This window comes from Fukomys damarensis, unplaced genomic scaffold (genome assembly GCF_012274545.1).
Source record: "Fukomys damarensis isolate Sample0158 unplaced genomic scaffold, DMR_v1.0_HiC HiC_scaffold_30, whole genome shotgun sequence".
Lineage (NCBI taxonomy): Eukaryota > Metazoa > Chordata > Mammalia > Rodentia > Bathyergidae > Fukomys > Fukomys damarensis.
Window position 1 is genome coordinate 54,683,555 of NW_022900942.1, and position 20,134 is coordinate 54,703,688.

Below are 20,134 nucleotides of genomic sequence, written 5' to 3' on the forward strand. Positions count from 1 at the left end.
AAAAATCAGTGAACATGCCAGAAACAAGACTGGGCCCTTTTATCTTCCCCCATTGCTATAGTTATACATTTCAAGTTATTAAACATACTGAGAGACAAAAATACACTGGGGCCAATGTTTCTTTAATGTTTGTTACACATTGTCTTTTTCCACTTTTGAGGTACATCAGGCACATGCTTATACTATGTAAATATACATTATTATAGTTGTTTTATCTCAACCTCCTTTTAGTTATTTAGAAAAGCAACAACAAACACCTTATGTACACTATTACTTTAATCACTTTCTTTTCTTGTTCTTACAATCTTAAGTTTTAAATGTGTGCTGCTAGTTTTTTCTTTTTTTATATCTTAAACTAAATCCTTTATTTCAAAATCAAAAACAAAATAACTTGCCAGGCAGAGAAAAGATCTGAGTAGAAGATAAAAGCTTGCTCTTACCAGCCCATTCCTATACAAATGGGATTGGATGGAGAGGACAGGAGTGGCCAACAGTAAGGCAAACTTCACAGGGAAGGCTGGTGTCAGTCAACTGACATCCCCTGCAGATGGACTTCATTATCTTTACTTAGCACACGACATCACAACAGCACGACAACACGGAGGACTGAGTTCCAGGGAGGTGCTCCATTTCCCACCAGTCAGCTTTGTCTCCACATGCTGCACAGCGCAGTCGAATTGAACAACACATTTGTCTACAATAAACTTTAAATAACAACTGTGCAACAACTGCCCTTGCTTCTGGCGCTGTTGGGAAAGGAAAAACAGAAAAGAAGAAAGCAACGAAACCAAGCAGCACTCTGTGCTCGCTAGCCCTGCTGGTCCGCCCAGACAGAGCTTCTGCAGCCACACCACCCTACCATGTCAGAGAGGAAGAGGCAGGGGTTTGGTCATCTGCACCACAGCAGAAAGGAGACCAAACACAGTTCTGGCTACAAGTGATCTGGCACATTTTTAGGTGAGGTTAAAAGTGTCACTGTGTGCACAGAGGGCCGGCAAAGGAGTTTTGGAGGGAGGTATTGCCTGGAGGCAGAATGGACGGTCTGACCGTTCTAGGGGGAGCTTCCTGTGGGAAGGATAGGAGTTAGGGAGCCTCCAGGAAGGTGTTGGTTCGGAAGATGGAGGAGACGATCTTCCCCGTGGCGTTGATGGTGCCTTCACTGTCTGAGCTGAACTCAGAGTCGCTGCTCCCAGACTAGGCGCCCAGACCTGGGAGGATGCCCATGCAGACAGCGGCGGAGGGGAATGGATGGGCCACTCAGGGAGGTACTTCCGACAGATACGCAGGATGGGGCCTCTTGACTCTTGTCATCTGGGTCAGAGTCTGGTTTCAGTCTTTTCACACTATTGCCACTCTCTGAGCTCTTATGCTTCACAGCTCCTGCCAACAGCTTTGCCTGGGAGAACTTGTTCTTGGTTTCTATTGGTTTCACAGGCAGTTTCTTCTCCACTTCCTTCTTGTTTTCTGCAGAGATTCCAACCTTGTTGAGATTACTTCTGTATTCCTTTAGTTCTTTCAGTTCCTCTTCTCTTAGTTGATTTTCTATTAGTTTCTGCTGCCGAGAAACCTCATCAAGGAAGTTGGTCTCATCTTCATCTAAGCCTCTTACCGTATTTTTGAATTTGAACTGCTCTTCATACTCCGGCTGCGTCCTGTCTTTCTGTTCCTGTAGTCTTTCCTAGAGAGACCGAGGGTCATAAACCTCCTCTAGACATTCTTTGGGATCTTCAGGTTTTCGAACTTTCTCCCATTCTTCTTGTCTACCTTTGCGCCGTTCATCTAATTCTGCCTCAGACACAAACCTCTTTTTGATAACAAGGTTACCATCATCCCCTCCATCCATAATGAAAGAACGTCTACCATCTCGCGGGAGGCGAGACTCCCGCACCTCAGCGGCGCCCACCCCAAACAGCCACCACCAAGGCTGTTCACTCTTAAAAAAAACAAACAAACAAACAAAAAAAAACAAGGCAGAAAAAAGAGAGGAAAGAAGGAAAAAAACTACAGAAAGAAAAAAAAGCCTTTGCTTTTGTATTCCTTTTGACCCTTCAGGGCTTCCTGTTACTCTTGTTAGTTTTTCTTTTAATTAAAATCTATCTCCTTCATTCCATAAAATACAGAAAAATAAAGTTATGAGTTGAAAAATATTTCTCAAGCTACACACACATGATCCTTTAAAAGACTGACATTCCAGACATTAAAAATAAAAGTTTCTTCTCCACCAAAAACATCATAAATGAAGTTAAAAGACAAGCTGTGGATAGGGAGAATATATTTGTAACCCAAGAAACCAATAAATAATCACTGTAAAAAATACACAAATAGGGCTGGGAATTTAGCTCAGTGGTTCTGCTGCCTGCCTCGCAAGTGCAAGGACCCAAGTTCAATCCCCGGTAACAAACAAACAAACAATAAAAATACACAAATGAATCTTTATGTAGAAAAAACATAAAAAACTCAATATAAAAATGGGCAAAGGAATAGGAATAGTTAATTCACAGATGGGGAATATCCAGGAATATCTGAAGCGATTCTGAACCTTATCGATAGTCAGGAAATGTCACGGGTAAAAGCAGTGCAATATCACTAAATGTCAATTAGATTGGGCAAATGTCTAGTAGCTTTTGCTAATTATTAGAGAAGACTAGTTAAACAGAATCTCTCAATGTATGTTGGCAGAACTACTTCAGAAATTATCTTCTCTATGTATATCAACAAACTATGTCACATTTTTTTCTTTTCCCAACAATGAATGTAACTGTACTGTATCCCTAAAATGTACCAATAAACTCAATTAAAGCTGAAAAAAACCAAACAACAACAACAACAACAAAAAAACAAACTATGTGTGCCACTCCCAGGCACACAACTGCACATTTTTGTATAAGTACATAAAGATATAATTGGAAAAATTTTCACTGTTTCATTGTCTATGATAGCAGAAAGATAGAAATAACGTAAATGTGCATGAGAATAGATAACTTCTAAAACATTTGATATAAATATTCAGGAGTATATTAAATAATGACTTTAATAAATGAATGACTACCGTAAATATCTACCAGAAAAAATATCAAAAGAAGCCGGGCATGGTGGCACACACCTGTAATCCCAGCATTCAGGAGGATAAGGCAGGAGAATTGCTGTGAGTTCAAGACCAGCCTGGGCTACATAGTGAGTTCCAGGTCAGTCTCAACTACATAGTGAGACCCTGACTAAAAAAAAAAAGAAAATCAAAAGAGAAGTTTTAACTTATGTATTCATATATAAGATGCAATTTACATTGAATTAATAAATACAAAGCACTACTACACATGATTTAAAAATCATATATAGTATCATATATAATGTCAATAAAAAAGCAGACAGAAGGATATAAACTCAAAATATATTCTGAGAAAAGTAGATTAAGACTAGGAAAAGGAGCTCTGGAAGTTTAATCTAGAGCCAGGGAACTCTGTTATTCTTATAAATATGAAATAAAAATCGTGAGTAAATAAAGTATGGTGGCGGGTAGGTACAATATATTCATTTTGCTGTTATATTTAAGGGTGTTCTGGGAACTGAATCCAAGTCCTCACACCTTCTGAGCTCTGCCCCTCAGCAACATCCCTGACCCAACATTATGTTATTCTCTCTAACTTAACCATGTCTTTTAATAGGAAAAATATTCCTAAGAAGGAATATGACTTCTTGGTGTTAGGTATGGAAACTGGTCTCTGAAGATAACTAACAGCTTTCTTAAGTAACAGTATTCTTAATTAGTGTTCTTAACTACAGTTGTTCTTAACGACTTTACCAATCTGCTTTTTTTAATTCCTTGATCTTTTTTTGAAAGCTTGACAATTTTGTTCAACTAAAAAAAAAATGCTTTCTTTTTTGTCTTCTTGTTGGCACACATTCCACTGTTATTTAGTATTGTGATTCATTTCTGTTTTTAATATACTCTCTATGTAACTAAATATTTGTCTATATTTAAGGCTGTAATTAATCTTGTTTTTATATTTTTATATTTTCAGTACAGGAAAGTCTTAAACTCTTTAACAATTAGTAAGGACACCAAACTATTTATAAGTGAGCTGACGCCCTATCTAGTTTATTAAATCAACACTAGTGAATACAATTGTTTCATCATATTGTCTAACTCTAGACTTTAAAGAAAGTTTTCCAAAAAGAAAATTCTGCAGTGTCCATTTTCATACAGGATGACAAAGATTTTTTTCCGTTCTTTATGAAAGGGAAGCAAATGATGGAAGTAAAATTGCCAAAGAATAGTTACATGGAAGTCTCATTGCACTATGTTTGATAATCTATTTTATTCATAACATGATGATAGCACATATGAAAGTTTTCAAAGTCTTTTTGATATCAAGTTGCTCTGATGTTTTGAGGCATTCAGCTGTCAAATGGGTGGATTCTAATTATAAGAGAAATGTTATCATGAATTAATTTACCCATTCTCAATGGTAATACTCAGAAAAGTATAAGCAAATCCTATTTAATTTTAAAGCCCCTGAATTATATTTAAAAGATTATATTTTTTTAAAAAACATGACATGTACCACTTAGACATATACCACTTTTTATAACTGTTAGTTGATCACAAAATAAGTTAATAAATGCATGAGTATATATAGAAAACATATATGTATGCGTACACATATGTACATGTACACACAAATGCATATATCCATGTACATTCTTATGGCTTATGTCTAGTTGTCCCCCCAAAGCCTCATGCACTCATAGGTGGGGTGCTTTTGGAGATGCCTGGATCATGGATATGTGATGTTGCACTGGGTTAAGGGTATGATACTAGATTAGTCCAATGATTGGTTTAGCATAGCTTTGGATGTGTTTGAATGGATTTGATGAAGAAGAAACTCCATCTTGGGTATGGATAGCACCAACCAAAAGGTTTGTAGCCTGGATGGAATAAAAGGAAAAAGAATGGCAGTGGCTTATTGCCTCCTGGCTGCTGTGTCATCGACTGTTTCTCCTCTGCTATGCCCCTCTGAAATGTTGCCCTCCCTTGGAGCAAGCTGACTATGGACCAAAAGCTTTACAAACTGTGAGCAAAAACAAACCTTTCTTCCTTTAACATGTGGGTGTTGGGCATTTTGTCCCAGCAATGAGGAAGTAACTAACGCTCAGAGAATTAGTTAACTGTATTGAGAAGCAATTAATCATTTAGAGCATGTAGGTGTAACTGTCCAACAATGTCCACTATAACACAATTGTAAAACTTTTGTAAAGAGTGTTGTAAAGAAAGTAAACAAGGCACTGTGTATAGCTTTTTACATACAATTTTAGAAAACAGAAACAGACTATATTCGTTCATCCCAGTAGAAGAGAGCTCAAATATCAAATTCATTTAATGGAGAAAAAATCAATTGAAAAGCTTTCAAGAATGAGTATTCTAGACACAAATCAAGAATGAATATTTTAGATGCAAATGGTGGGATGGATAAGGTTTGGCAGAAGGCTCACAATTTACACAATATAATCAGGACCAGATTCTCATTCCCTGCTTTGGACAATGCTTCCCTGTTGGTTTGTGGTTTCAACTGGTCAGTAATTATTAGTTCACTTGCTCAGGGATTTAGAGACAGAAGTAAAGAACAGGAATTTCTTCCAGAAGTCTTGGTAAAAATATCCTTGTTACTTGAGTCCTCTGATGGAGCACATATCCAAACATGTAAATGTTTGATTGGTGATTTGGATTACTCACATTCTCCCTAAGCTAAAGTAGTATTAACTCCACGGGAAGTACAACAGATTGGGAGATATGGGTGAGCCTCAAGAGGGAAATAGAAGAGAGTGCACGGATGACAAAGAGGAGGGAAAATAAGTCATCCATCCTGCTTTACATCCTCTCTCTCCTCATGAAAATGTTTTCTTTGAGACTCAATCTTCAACACAAACTTTTGGGCTCTTCTGTCTCATTTAAGAAACTCATATTCAGTTTTTGTTGTTGTTGTTGTTTTGTTGGGTTTTTTTTTTTTGACATTGACCTTTGGCTAGATCCCTAAGTTTAGCTCTGCGATTTCTCCTGCAGTTATTAATTAATTTGTCTGCTTATTGATTTTAAAAACCCACCCTCCAGCTATAGTCTGGAAATAAGTACATAAACTCTGAAAATATGGGAAAGATATTTCATATGGTATTTCTGTAGAGACAGTTTTGTAGCCACTAATTTGTAGATTTTCAACTTCCATGTGTACTTCTCCTTAAAGTTGATAATCTTGAGAAGAGAGTGCATTCATACTAATCCTCTATACATTTTAGAAAAGAAAGGCAAATATCATATGTTCCCAAATTATACCACTTAGTTCTGGCCTACTAAAACTTCCTGGATTTTGAATAGGAATAGCATTAAATACCGACTATAACAATAATTTCATCATTAATTAATTAAAACACCTTAAACTTAAACTTGTATAGCTTTCTTTTTCAGTTACTCATGTCTATTAAGAGTGAGTTTTGCCTTATTCAAGTGGATTCAGAATTCAGGAAAAATCCTAAGCAATATAGGTTATGATATAGATTTTGAAAAGATAATAATAATATTTTCTGGGGCTACTACATTTTCCAACAACCCACTGGGGGGGAAAAATCCCATTGATTAAAATCTTTACTATTTTACCTCAAATTACATGCATATTAAAGCAGTTAAGACTTAATTTTAAATTTGATTACCCAGACCCAGTGCCAGGAGGGTGAGTTTTGCCACAGTGGCTACAGCTTGGAGTTCAGCACAGCCCTCTGCAGCACAGCCTGGCCCAATCTACGGGCCTCCTCTGTAGCCATGCCTTTCCCTGCAGGCACCATTGATTGACCCTACCCAGTGCCAGGAGGGTAGCTGCACTGGAGCCACTGAGCACAGCCCTCCCTCCCCGATCCCCTGATTGTGCCAGTTCTTGGACGCACATTGCAGAGGCATGGCTGGCTATAAAGGGAGGTGATTGATCCTATTGTGTTCCTGATTGTATCAACTGGGATAAAGGATAAGGATTGATTTGATGAGATGTTTTCTCAATTATGAAAATGGGAATGTCTATAAGTCATTAGAGAATCAAAGGCTGGGATGCTAGGATATCAGAAAGATTTAAAGACTCAGAGATTGAATCAAAGGCAACCCAACAGCAAAAATAAAGATGAGAAAACACATAAGCAAGACACAAAGACAGACTTCCAGTCCACAAATGGCAAATAGTAGGGCAAAGGAGGATGAAAAATCAGATCAGAACTCACAACACAGGAAGTAACAACACTGATCAATCAAGCTCTAGAAAAATTCAAAACAGAAATTATTTCCCAGATAACCATAGAGATGGTGAGCAAAAGGAAAGACATGATTCGAGACTCCAGAACAGAAACTGACAAAAAAATAGATGAGCTTAGGAACATAATAGAAACCATGAAGGCCCAGAATAAGAAAGAAATGGAAACAATGAACACAGAAAATAGGAAAGAAGTAAAATCCATTAAACAGATTCAAACAGATATCCAGGAGATTAAAAACTCTATTGAAAGCATACCCAACAGAATAAAAGATTGCAAAGATAGAATCTCAGATATAGAAGATAGGAACACAGTGACCACGAAAAGAGAGGTCTCTTAAAAATAGTAAGAGAGCATGAGAAATCGATCCAACAACTCCTAGATGATGCAAAGCAGAATAACATAAGACTGATAGGAATCCATGAAATAGCAGGAGAAAATGCAAATGACTTAAAAAAGCTGTTTACAGAATTAATGACAGAAAACTTCCCAAATAGAGGGGAAGAATTTGATATACAGATAAGCGAGGCATATAGGACTCCAACTAGCCATGATAAAAAAAAATCTACACCTAGACATATAATAATCAAGATCCCAGAAACCCAACAGAAGAACAAAATACTACAAGCAATAAGAGAAAAGAAACAAATCACATGCAAAGGAAAGCCCATCAGAATCACAGCAGACTTTTCAACACAAACCCTCAGGTCAAGAAGAGCCTGGAGTGAAGTATTTAAAGTCCTAAAAGAAAACAACCTACAACTAAGACTAATGTATTTTGCAAAACTCTCTTTCAAAATGGATGGAGAAATAAGATACTTCCATGACAAAGAACACTTGAGAAACTTCATGAACACTAAACAATATTCTAGAAAAAGACAATAAAGATAACACAATGAGGCCTCACAGAGCAAATCAAATAGCCAAGGCAAGAAACTAAAAAGAGAGGACAAAAAATTAAAAAGAGTCTACAAAAGGACAATAACATGACAATAATAAATCATGACATATCAGTTATAACCATCAATGTCAATGGCCTCAATTCACCAATCAAGAAAAATAGATTGGCAGAATGGATTAAGAAGCAAAACCCAACAATATGTTGTATACAAGAAACACATCACATGCAAAAAGAAGCCCATAGATTGAAAGTGAAAGGATGAAAAACAATTCTCCACATGACAGAAGACCAGAAAAAAGCAGGGGTAGCAATCTTATTTGCAGACAAAGTAAATTTCAAACCAAAACTGATTAAGAGAGACAAAGAAGGCCACTACATCCTTGTAAAGGGAACAATTCAAGAGGAAGAGCTGACAATCATAAACATATATGCACCAAATATAAATGCCCCCAACTATATAAAACAAATATTAAGTAACATGAAAAACCAAATAAGCACTAATACAACTATAGTAGGGGATCTAAGTACCCCACTATCACAAATACACAGATCATCTAGGCAAAAAATCAACAATGAAATACTAGAACTGAACCAAGCTTTTGAACATATGGACTTAATAGATGTCTATAGAGTTGTTCCACACCACAAAATCAGAATATACATTCTTTTCAGCTGCACATGGGTCATTCTCCAAGATAGATCATATACTAGGTCAGAAAACAGGTTTGAATAAATGCAAAAGAATTGAAGTTATTCCCTGTATATTATCAGATCACAGTGCAATAAAGCTGGAGATCAATAGCATAAGAAAATGTAGGAACTTCACAAACACATGGGAATTTAACAACACTCTCCTGAACAATCAATGGATCACAGAGGAAATTAAAGAAGAAATCAGACAGTTTTAACAAATAAATGAAAATGCCAATACAACATACAGGAATGTATGGGACACAATGAAAGCAGTTCTACGTGGAAAATTCATAACACTGAATGCACACACTAGAAAAGCAGAGTGAGCTCAATAAACAACCTAATGATGACTCTTAGACTCCTAGAAAAACAAGAGCAAGAAAAACCCAAAGCTCAAACAAGAGAGGAAATTATAAAGATTAGAGCAGAAATCAATGCAATGGAAACTAAGAAAATGATACAAAAAATAAATGAATCAAAGAGTTGGTTTTTTGAAAGAATAAATAAAATCGATAAACCCTTAGCAAACCTTATCAAAAAAAGGAAAGAAAAGGCTCAGATTCATGCAATCAGGAATGAAAAAGGCAAAGTCATGACAGATCCCACAGAAATCCAGAGGATCATTAATACCTACTATGAGAACCTGTACTCTAATAAAATGCAAAACACAGAAGAAATGGACAGATTTCTAGATACTTATGAATTACAAAGTTGAATGAAAAAGATAAAAACATTTTAAACACCCCAATTACAATCAGCGAAATTGAAAATGTAATTAAAAACATGCCAACAAAGAAAAGCCCAGGTCCTGATGGATTCACTGCTGAATTTTACAAGACATTTAGAGAAGAACTACTGTCATTACTCTTCAGACTTCTCAATGAAATTGAAAAGGAAGCAATACTTCCAAATTCATTCCTGGAAGCAAATATCACTTTGATTCTCAAAGCAGGGAAAGATGTAACTAAAAGAGAACTACAGGCCAATCTCCTTAATGAATATAGATGCAAAAATCCTCAATAAGATACTAGCAAACAGAATACAGAGGATCATCAAGAAGATCATACATGCTGACCAAGTCGGATTTATTCCCAGGATGCAAGGATGGTTCAACATATATAAATCAATAAATGCAATACAGTATATTAACAAAGTCAAGGACAAGAACCACATGATCCTCTCAATAGATTCAGAAAAAGCATTTGACAAAATTCAACACCCATGCATGATTAAAAACTCTGCAAAAAATTGGAATAGATTGTGTATGTCTCAACTTAATAAAGGCTTCCTATGAAAAACCAACAGCCAACATCATATTAAATGGCCAAAAACTGAAAACCTTCACATTAAAATCAGGAACAAGACAAGGATCCCCACTATCACCACTCCTCTTCGATATAGTTCTGGAAACATTAGCCATAGCAATTAGACATGAGAAAGAAATTAAAGCAAAAAAGATAGGAAAGGAAGAAGTTAAACTGTCATTATTTGCTGATGATATGATAGTCTACATTGAAGACCAAAAAAACTCCACCAGAAGACTTCTTGACTTAATAGTCACTTTTAGCAGAGTAGTTGGATACAAGGTCAACACCCAAAAATCAATGGCCTTCTTGTACACAAATAACAGACTCACCGAGAGAGAAATTAGGGAAACAATTCCTTTCAAAATAGCACTCAAAAAATGAAGTATCTGGGAATAAATCTAACAAAAGAAGCAAAAGACTTCTACACTGAAAACTATAGCACTCTGAGAAAAGATTGAAGAGGATATAAGAAAATGGAAAGATGTCCCCTGCTCCTGGGTAGGAAGAATCAACATAGTGAAAATGGCCATACTACCAAAACTGCTATACAGATTCAATGCAATACCAATTGAAATCCCAGCACTATACTTCACAGAACAAGAAAGAAGAATCCAAAAATTCATTTGGAAGCATAAGAGACCTTGAATAGCAAAAGCCAAAAGCCATCCTAGAAAACAGAGACATGGCAGTGAGTATAACTATTCCCAATCTGAAACTATACTACAAAGCTGCTGTGATAAATACAGCATGGTACTGGCAAAGAAACAGGCCTGAGGATCAGTGGAAAAGACTGGAAGATACAGAAACAACTCCAGATGTACTCAGCTACCTCATCTTTGAGAAAGGAGTCAATCATCCCCGTCTTTATTAAAGAAGAAAGATAGCCTCTTTAATAAATGGTGCTGGAAAAACAGGATCTCAACCTGCCAAAGGTTAACACTAGACCCTTATCTTTTACCATGCACTAAATTAAAATCCAAGTGGATTAAAGATCTAAATTTTCAAACAGAAACACTAAACTTGATGGAAGACAAATTAAGCAGAATTCTTGAAGACATTGGCATAGGAAAAGATTTTATAAACAAGTCTTCAGTAGCATGGGAACTAGCAGAAAGAATCAACAACTGGGATCTCATCTTATTAAAAAGCTTCTGCACTGCAAAAGAAACCATCAACAGAACTAAGAGACAACCTACAATGTGGGAAAAACTTTTTACCAGCTGGTCCTCAGACCAAGGACTATTATCTAAAATATATAAAGAATCCAAAACAATCTGCCCCCCTCCAAATACAAAGACCCAATTCAAAAATGGGCATCTGAAATAAACAGACATTTCTCAGACAAAGAAGTAAAAGCAGCAAGTAAATATATATAAAAATGCTCCACATCACTGGTCATTCGAGAGATGAAGATGAAAACAACATTGAGATTCCACCTCACCCCACAAAGAATGGCTATCAAGAAATCACACAATAACAAATGTTGGCGGGGTTGTGGTGAGAAAGAAACCCTTCTCCATTGTTGGTGGGAGTGCAGACTGGTGCAACCTCTATGGAAGTCAATATGGAGATACCTCAAAGAGCTGTGACTATAGGTTCCATTTGACCAAGCTATCCCTCTTTTGGGTATCTTTCCAAAAGATTTAAAAGAAACATACCATAGTGATATATGTCCACCAATGTTTATAGTGGCACAGTTTGTAATAGCTAAAACCTAGAAACAGCCCATCTGCCCATTTGTTGGTAAATGGATAAAGAAGATGTGGTTTTTATATAAAATGGAATACTACTCAGCCATTAAGAATGAGAAATTAGAGTCATTCATAGGAAAATGGATACATATTGAGGATATACTCCTAAGTGAAATAAATAAGTCACACATGTGTAATACAGAATAGTTTCTCTGGTGTGAAAAACTATAATAGTACACAAGATCCTAATGGGATAAGAGTGTGAAATAGGAAGAAAAGGGCAAAAGGTGTAGGGAAAGGGGGAAGGGTAGGGGTAAGGAAATAAGGGAAAAGAAAAAATATGAGAAAATGAAAAAATGGAAATAAAGAATTTGTTAATAGGGAGGGGCGGAGGGGATGACGGGAGGGCAGGGACAAGGGGAAAAAATGAGAACCAAGACCTGTCATGTGAAGGTACAGGATCCCAGTAATGAATGTAACTGTATTGTAGACCTAGATTGTACCAAACTCAATAAAAAGGAAAAAAAAAGACTTGATTTAAAAAATCCTAACATGTTATTTAATAGAGTAGCCAAAAGCCTTTTTTTGTTGTTGTTCTGGGGATCAAACTCTAGACCTTGTGCTTGCAAAGCAGGTGGTGGCACCACTGAGCTAAATCCGTGGCCACTCAAAAACCTATTTTTAACAAAACATAAAATATTTATTCCACTATAATAATTTTAATTCACTTTATTAAATTTATTTTTCTTTCACTAAATAATATTTTTGAATTAACTTATTTAAACTCACACTGAAAAATTTAGAGACACTAAAAAAATAGGACAGAAGCACATTTACAAAATTGTCAAGGTTGGTATGTGTAAAACTATTTGACAGCCACTCTGGGGAAGTGCATCTGGTAGATTCTGTGTGATCATGGAACAGGCATATGTTGGTCTAAATCAAATCTAAAAATATTCCAGCCCCTTTATTTTCCAGACCCTTTGCTGCAGCGTCTATAAGAACTGCCCTCCAATTTTCTTGTCTTTTGCAAATATTCTTGCACAGCAGAACAAACACACTTTCCTATTCTAAGCAGGTCTTGCTTTGTGTTAAGGAGTTGGCAAATGGATCAGACTAGCATGATGGGGTGATAGTACGTGTGAAAATATTATTTTCATCAAATAGTAAGTTTGGATGTTAATGAGTAGGAACATTTTCTAGAATCAACACCGCATCTAGATAAAATTCCATTGACTGTGGTAAAGAATTTGAGGGTTACACTTCATAATATCTTTTAAGTTATTTTGTCTATGTGAGCACAAAGCTCACCTTCAGAAAGAATAGATTTAAATGGCCATTCCATGCATACTATAAAACCATTAGATAATATGTTACATAAGTAATGATGAGAAAAAGTACAAATAATCTGCACCGAGTGAAAAAATGTATGGATTTCAAAAAGTCACAGAGTAGATTTCCAGTTATTTTAAAATAGAATAGGTGGAACCAAAAGATGATTTGTCTTGTCTTCTCTAAAAAGTAAATTTAGAAAATAGAATTAAAATTCTGTTGGCTTGATAAGATTCTAGTTTGCAACATCATACTTCAATTTAACTTCTGATGTTTAACCCTAAAGGATATATTCTTTCTCACAGCCTTATGCATTGCTGTGGAGGAACTTTCTGAATCATCAACCAATTGGTTAATCTTTCTTTTATCTGTCACATTAAGCTTACCAACTTCTACCCAACCATTTGGTATGAGGCAAATACGAATGAGACCCTCAAGAGAGTCCAAAGATTTTAATAAATATATCCAGATGCCTGGGATCACACCACTAAGGCATCAGGTACTCAGCTGAACTTTAATTTTCTTGGATATTAAGACACCATATATTTATACACACAAAAAAGGAAGTGAGCATGTGTCCTCAAAGCAGGCTGTGTGACAGGCACGTGTCATCTCATAGCCGCAGTGTGATGCATTAGAGAGAAATTCCAGTTCTTTTGTACATGCTATCATAGAATTACAGTTAGCTACTTCTCTGTTTATATTGGAAAATCATGCCAGTTTTTATTCTTTCTAGACATAAACTACATCTGAAATATAAAATTTCCCTTTGGAATGAAAAACAACACCAACTGCTCCTTAAACCCATGTGTTGTCAGCTCCAGTGCATGGACGTCTCTGGTTACAAGAAACATGGAAGTCGCCTGGGCAAAGTTGCCTGCTACGCACTTGACTGACTACACTTCTGGCAGCACCTTCATGTCTGCCATAAATCATAAGAGGAATAAACTAAGCAGTGAATGATGCAATTCATTCGCTGGCATAGCTTCAGTAAAATGTGAGAATTAAACGAAAGCCAAGAATAGTTGGAAGTAAGTAAAGCTAGAGGCCTGACTCACATCAGAGTCAACATAAATCCCACATGGATTTGACATTTGAATATAAAAAGTGAAACTGAAAAAAACGCTTTCCGAAAGAAAATACCATGCTTTTCTACATGCTTCTGGGTAGGAAGATTATAAGCACACAAAAAAGGTAGAAATCATAACAATAAAGAATGGTAAATGTCCCGTACCTTAAATACACACGATTGTGCATCTTCATATATAAATATACATAATACACAACTACTTCTGAATATTATAACAAATTTTTCAAAAGGGACCAAAAAATCCCCAGAAACAATTTAAATAAAATGTTTATATTTTCAACTATAAATAGCTCTTGCAGAGTAGTGGATATAAGACAAATATTTCCAAAAAGGAATAATGTATAGAAATGAAATGGAACCAGCAACAGATGGAGAAAATTAAAGTATTACTACTACTTTAATTAAAATAAAATATATAAATTTTATATAAACCAATAAAAAGCCAAAAATTCTCAATGTTGGTGTGAAAAAATATCTAATTTTGTACATTGCTAGCTGACTCAAAGACATGCTCCAAAAGTCTTAAATGTGAACATATTACATAACAATATTTTTATGTCCATTAATTTGTTCAAAGAAATTATTCATAGCTATCTGTCAATGTAAAAATATAAATAAAAAACCCTTGTAGAATTCTGAAAAAATAAAATCAAACTGAGCCAAACGCATTTTGGCACATCCATATGGACTATGATTATTATTTAAAACATAATAAACAATATTTAATTACAATTCTTTTGAAGGTATTTGGTGCATGTTATTGCTAACTACATTTCAAAAATACTGTCAAAAGCACTTGACCCTAACGCTAGGTCTGGGACAGGTGGCAGTTACTTTACATATTCTGTTTTGCTGTTTTCACAGATGAAACCTGACAGATTCACGGTCTCACACCTGCACCTGGTAGAGCTCACCTACCTAGTCAGTGCAACGTTCTCTGAGCTGACCACCTTCCATTAGTATTCAGCAAGCTAGAAGTTTTAATTCCTAGGATTACAGTGCCCAAATTAGGCCAGATGTATGTGATGTAATAAACTACACATCTTCCAGATTGAACTTCCTTCTGGTCCACAGTTGACTTTCTACGAGGAAAGAATAAGCAGAGCCTTGGAAACAGCAGACCATGGAAGCCATTTTGGTGCATGCGCAGACCCATTTCAGTGCATCCTGCACAGTGCTCATTCAGTCTAAATACCCACTTCTCTGAATGAGTTTCTGCTGCACACATACAAAGCAGCCTCTTCCAGTGCACGCAGGAGTATACATATAACTATATACAGTCCCCAGCTCCCATGGTTTGAGTACTGCCTCTTGCTGTGAGCCAAAGAATCTGAGCAGCAGCAGATTGTTTTGCACATTCTTGGCCAATGAGTTTTGGTGTAAATTCTCTCAGCCATAACTACTCTAGCACGCTATTCCTAACTGGCGGTTCTGTAAAGCATATTGTTTATTTTTCTGTGACCTCAATTTCTGCCATGTATTTTATCTCTGACCAAGACTTTTTCCCCAATCATAGATGACAAAGGATGAGCAAATGATAGTGTCAGCCCTGCTGCGAAAGAAGGAAAGATGAGTACTTCTCCGCATATTAAAATGCAAGGCTATGAGTAGGGGCTGGGATGAGGCGGAGCACAGTTCCAAGGGGAGAAACAGATGGCAAAGACCAGCAGACAATGAGGGATTGTTGGTACTTCGCTGACGTTATGAAGTACAGCATAAACATCACTGCGATCTGTGGCGCTTAACCAAGTCTGAATGGCTGGTAAAGGGAGGGTTATAACTCCAGGGAAATCGAGAGGAAAGGAGAAGCAGTTGTTGATATCTGATGACTAAAGTATGCCTCGATCGCAATATTCTTCCATTCCCACTTTCCTTGATGGAATCCACCCTTCTGTCTCCTATTTCCAATATTGTCTTGAATTCTTGCTGTTGAGAAGGGGAAATCCAAGTCAAAGATTTCCATTATTTTAGGTTTAGATGCCATGTAGAATATTAAGAAGCTATGAATACAGGTCTAGTTTTAGTGCAGAACTGCCTTCATCATTGATCAAGACACTATGTATAAGCAACCTCCTTTTCTTTAACTAGTCACACCTCACAGGCTGAATAAAGACAATGGTTTCACGAAAGTGTGGGCTCTTTCCAAGGTAATGGTCTTCAAATATTTTTTGAATGAAAAACAGCAGTCTTCTCTGGATAAGTAAAGTTCAGGAAAAACTGAGTGAAATAAAATTCAGCGGGGCTCTTTTGTTCATGGATTTTTTTCCCAACAATTTATATATGTGAATCTGTTTTAGGCATTGCCAAAAAGGGACTATATGATTATGTCCCATGTCCACAGAGCATTGGCCTTGCCTGGAGCACACAGCATGGTACCCTAGAGTGGATTTTCCCAGAACACACTTAGCCCAGCTGTGGGGCCCGATCCACTCTTGCCGTAGCTTCATCTTCCTTTCTTTGCGATTTCTACTCAGCTTTCTCATGGCAACGTATCATAAAGGAACCCCAAGAGGTCGTAGCGTAGTTGACTGAAAGTTCCCCATGTAAGTTGAGTAGGAGTGGCATGAGTATCTTCCAAGAGTTATTTTCATTATAAAAAGCACACACATTGATAAAAATAAGAGTTCAATGTGAGAAAAATACAGTTATAAATGTGCATAATGCTCTACTTATAGAAATTGATTGGTATTTTAGTTTAATATCTTCCATTTAAAAATTACTTATCCTTTCCTAAAAGTTTAGAGGCATGCTGTAAAAACTGTGCCCTTATTTCATCTTCACATCATATTACTAGCATGTTTTAGTGGTTTATCAAACTCTGTACAGAGACGAGGCCTGGCTTATCTCCTGCCTCCCATTTAAGTGAAAGTCCCAACTCGTCCTCCTTTTTCACAACACTTCAAGCACATTTGTCTCTCCTCTATGTGGCCTCTTACTGATCTTATGTTTGTTGCCAGTGATGAGCAAAGTGACATGAGATTAAATCAAGCACAAGAGAAAATGACACAATCAGGAGTTCCAATAAATTTGAGATGTATGCGCTGCTGCTGGCATAACATAGCAGACTGTGTCCCAGTGAACTCTTATTTTAATGATGCACAGAACACTCCAAAATAATGACAAAAGTGTTGCATGTATAGTAACTACACAGGCCAAGGACATAAGCAAATGTCATTGTAAAGGTTACCATTAACACCAATGTTATCATAAGTGTTATGCATTGCACATAATTGTAAATGCTAATTTTTATAAAACTGACAGTGTAGTAGGTTTGTTCATACTGGCATCATCATAAACATGTGAGTAAGATGCTGTGTTATGACATTTGATAGCTGTGATGTCAGGTGATAGGGAGCTTTTAGTTCTATTTTAATTGTATGGGACTGGCTTTGCATATACGGTTCATTGTCAACTCCAATACCATTATTCAATTTCTGACTATGCTGATTTTAGATATTCCAAGATTATATTATATCTGCTGTTGAATAAATTCTTGAAGGTAAAATTCTGATATCTTATTAGTGCTACTCTGTTATGGTACCAATAAAGATAATATGAAATTAAAATCACTGATGTTCTGATTAATCATCAATTATCCAACTTATTTGAAAAGACAAAATAAAGCTCAGTGTACACTCTTGGATTTTATCCTCACCTGCAGAGCTGACAGTGTATTCAATATCACAGTTTTACTGCAATTACAATTTTCACTTTAGCTCAAAGTTATTTTATATCTTTAATTAAGTTTATTGGTACATTTTAGGTGTACAGTAAAGTTTCACTCATTATTGGGATCTTGTACCTTTACACAACAGGTCTTGGTTCTCATTTTTTCCCCTTGTCCCTGCCCTCCCTTCACCCCCTCCTCCCAAAAGTTATTTTCAATGAGTCTAAGGAGCTATTGATTCTGACAGCTTTTACCTCTATATGATTAAACTCAAGAAAGAATATACTTCAAGGGGTTCTTTTTAAACAAAACTATACTTTGTTATGAAAAATACCACTTTAGGTCCTTTTAATTAAACCAAAATAAACATATGAAAAGGTTTTGAAAAGATATTTTTAGAGAGGGTTCTCATTTTCCCCTTGTCCCTGCCCTCCCTTCACCCCCTCCTCCCAAAAGTTATTTTCAATGAGTCTAAGGAGCTATTGATTCTGACAGCTTTTACCTCTATATGATTAAACTCAAGAAAGAATATACTTCAAGGGGTTCTTTTTAAACAAAACTATACTTTGTTATGAAAAATACCACTTTAGGTCCTTTTAATTAAACCAAAATAAACATATGAAAAGGTTTTGAAAAGATATTTTTAGAGATTTCTACTAAGAGAATTGTTGGAAAGAATCAGACAAACATATTTGCTGTTAGCTCAATGCCCCTATACTCTTTCCATTCGTGGACATTAGAATATATTTAATTCAAAAAATTGGCTTACAGTGACCTTTGCTATAAAATAATGACTCAATTATTATAGTGTTTTAAGTAATAGATTGAATAATGTTACTTTGAAAATTTTATTAATTAAAATTTTTTGTAGTGTTTATTTATTATTCTATTTGTAGTATTCATTCTTTTTTTTCTTGTAGTATTCATTCTTTTTTCCTTTTCTTTTTTTCTTTTTGCACCTGGGATAGAAAGCTTGTAGTATTCATTCTTAAGAAATCATTTTCTTCTTGTGTGCGTGAGGGAGGGGAGGGTGGGAAGGACCGCTGGGGAGAGCCGAGGGGAAGCTCTTATGCTCGCCTGCCCCAGCCCCAGCGCCCACCAGGTCACCCGGCTATGAAGCCATCCTCATCTTCCACACCCACAGCAAACCGCGGCTCTCCACGTTCTACCCACTCCACAGTGAAGCTACAGAACAGCAAATCATCAGGGAGACTTTCCACTTGGTATCTAAGAGAGATGAAAATGGCTGTAATTTCCTAGAAGGATTATTAATTGGAGGATCTGACAACAAACTGATTTATAGGCTTTAGGCGACACTATATTTTTTCTTCTGTGTGGATTCTTTGGAACACTAACTTGGCATCTGAGATTTAATTCATGTGCTCGTGGAAACGTTTGACAAATGTTTTGAAAATGTCTGTGAACTGGATTTAATTTTCCATGTAGACAAAGTTCACGATGTTCTTGCGGAAATGGTGATGGGGGAATGGTACTGGAGACCAACATGAAGGAAATTGTTACACAAATTGATGCACAAAATAAATTGGAGAAATCTGAGGCTGGCTTAGCAGGAGCTCCACCCCCTACTGTATCAGTTGGGTAGCTCTTCTTGCTCAGTAATTTTAAAGAAATTTTATAGTTTCAGTGTGCTTTTTTTTTCTTTTCTAAACTGCATTCCTCTGGCCACCTAAGGCATGCCTCTCTGTATTGACTATTACAGTATTTTGCAAGTGACTTATTTCTTTAACTAGGTATAACCCAAAATGTTGGTGTTTTCTATGGATCATAAGTGCAGCAGCCCCTTAATTCTTTCTGCTATTTGTCACATTCTGATTTAAAGAACCAAGTATGTATTGCATGAAAACATTGTGACCTTTTCCTCATAGTTGAAATTAACTGAAAAGTAACTGGAATTTTAAAGCAAAAAAAATTTTTTTTTCCAAGAATTTTACCAGTGAATAATTTATACTAGAATAACAATGCTTTTTTGGCCTTTGAATTCATGAATGTATTTGTTAATTGTTGTGCTATTGTTTACATATTTTGTGCTTTAAATATATTAAATATTTAGCCTTATGGATTTTTATTTTGTGAAGCCAAGCTTTGTGTGTATATGTGTTAAAAGTGAGGAGGTTAATATTATGCAAAATATCCGGTGAAATATCTGCT

At 36.2% G+C, this 20,134-nt stretch overlaps 2 pseudogenes; one reads left to right on the top strand and one right to left on the bottom strand.

The window, feature by feature from the left end:
* Positions 1 to 996: 996 nt before the first annotated feature.
* LOC104875774 lies at positions 997 to 1,863 on the bottom strand (annotated as a pseudogene).
* Positions 1,864 to 3,648: 1,785 nt separating this feature from the next.
* On the top strand, positions 3,649 to 19,568 carry LOC104876106 (annotated as a pseudogene).
* Positions 19,569 to 20,134: the final 566 nt, after the last annotated feature.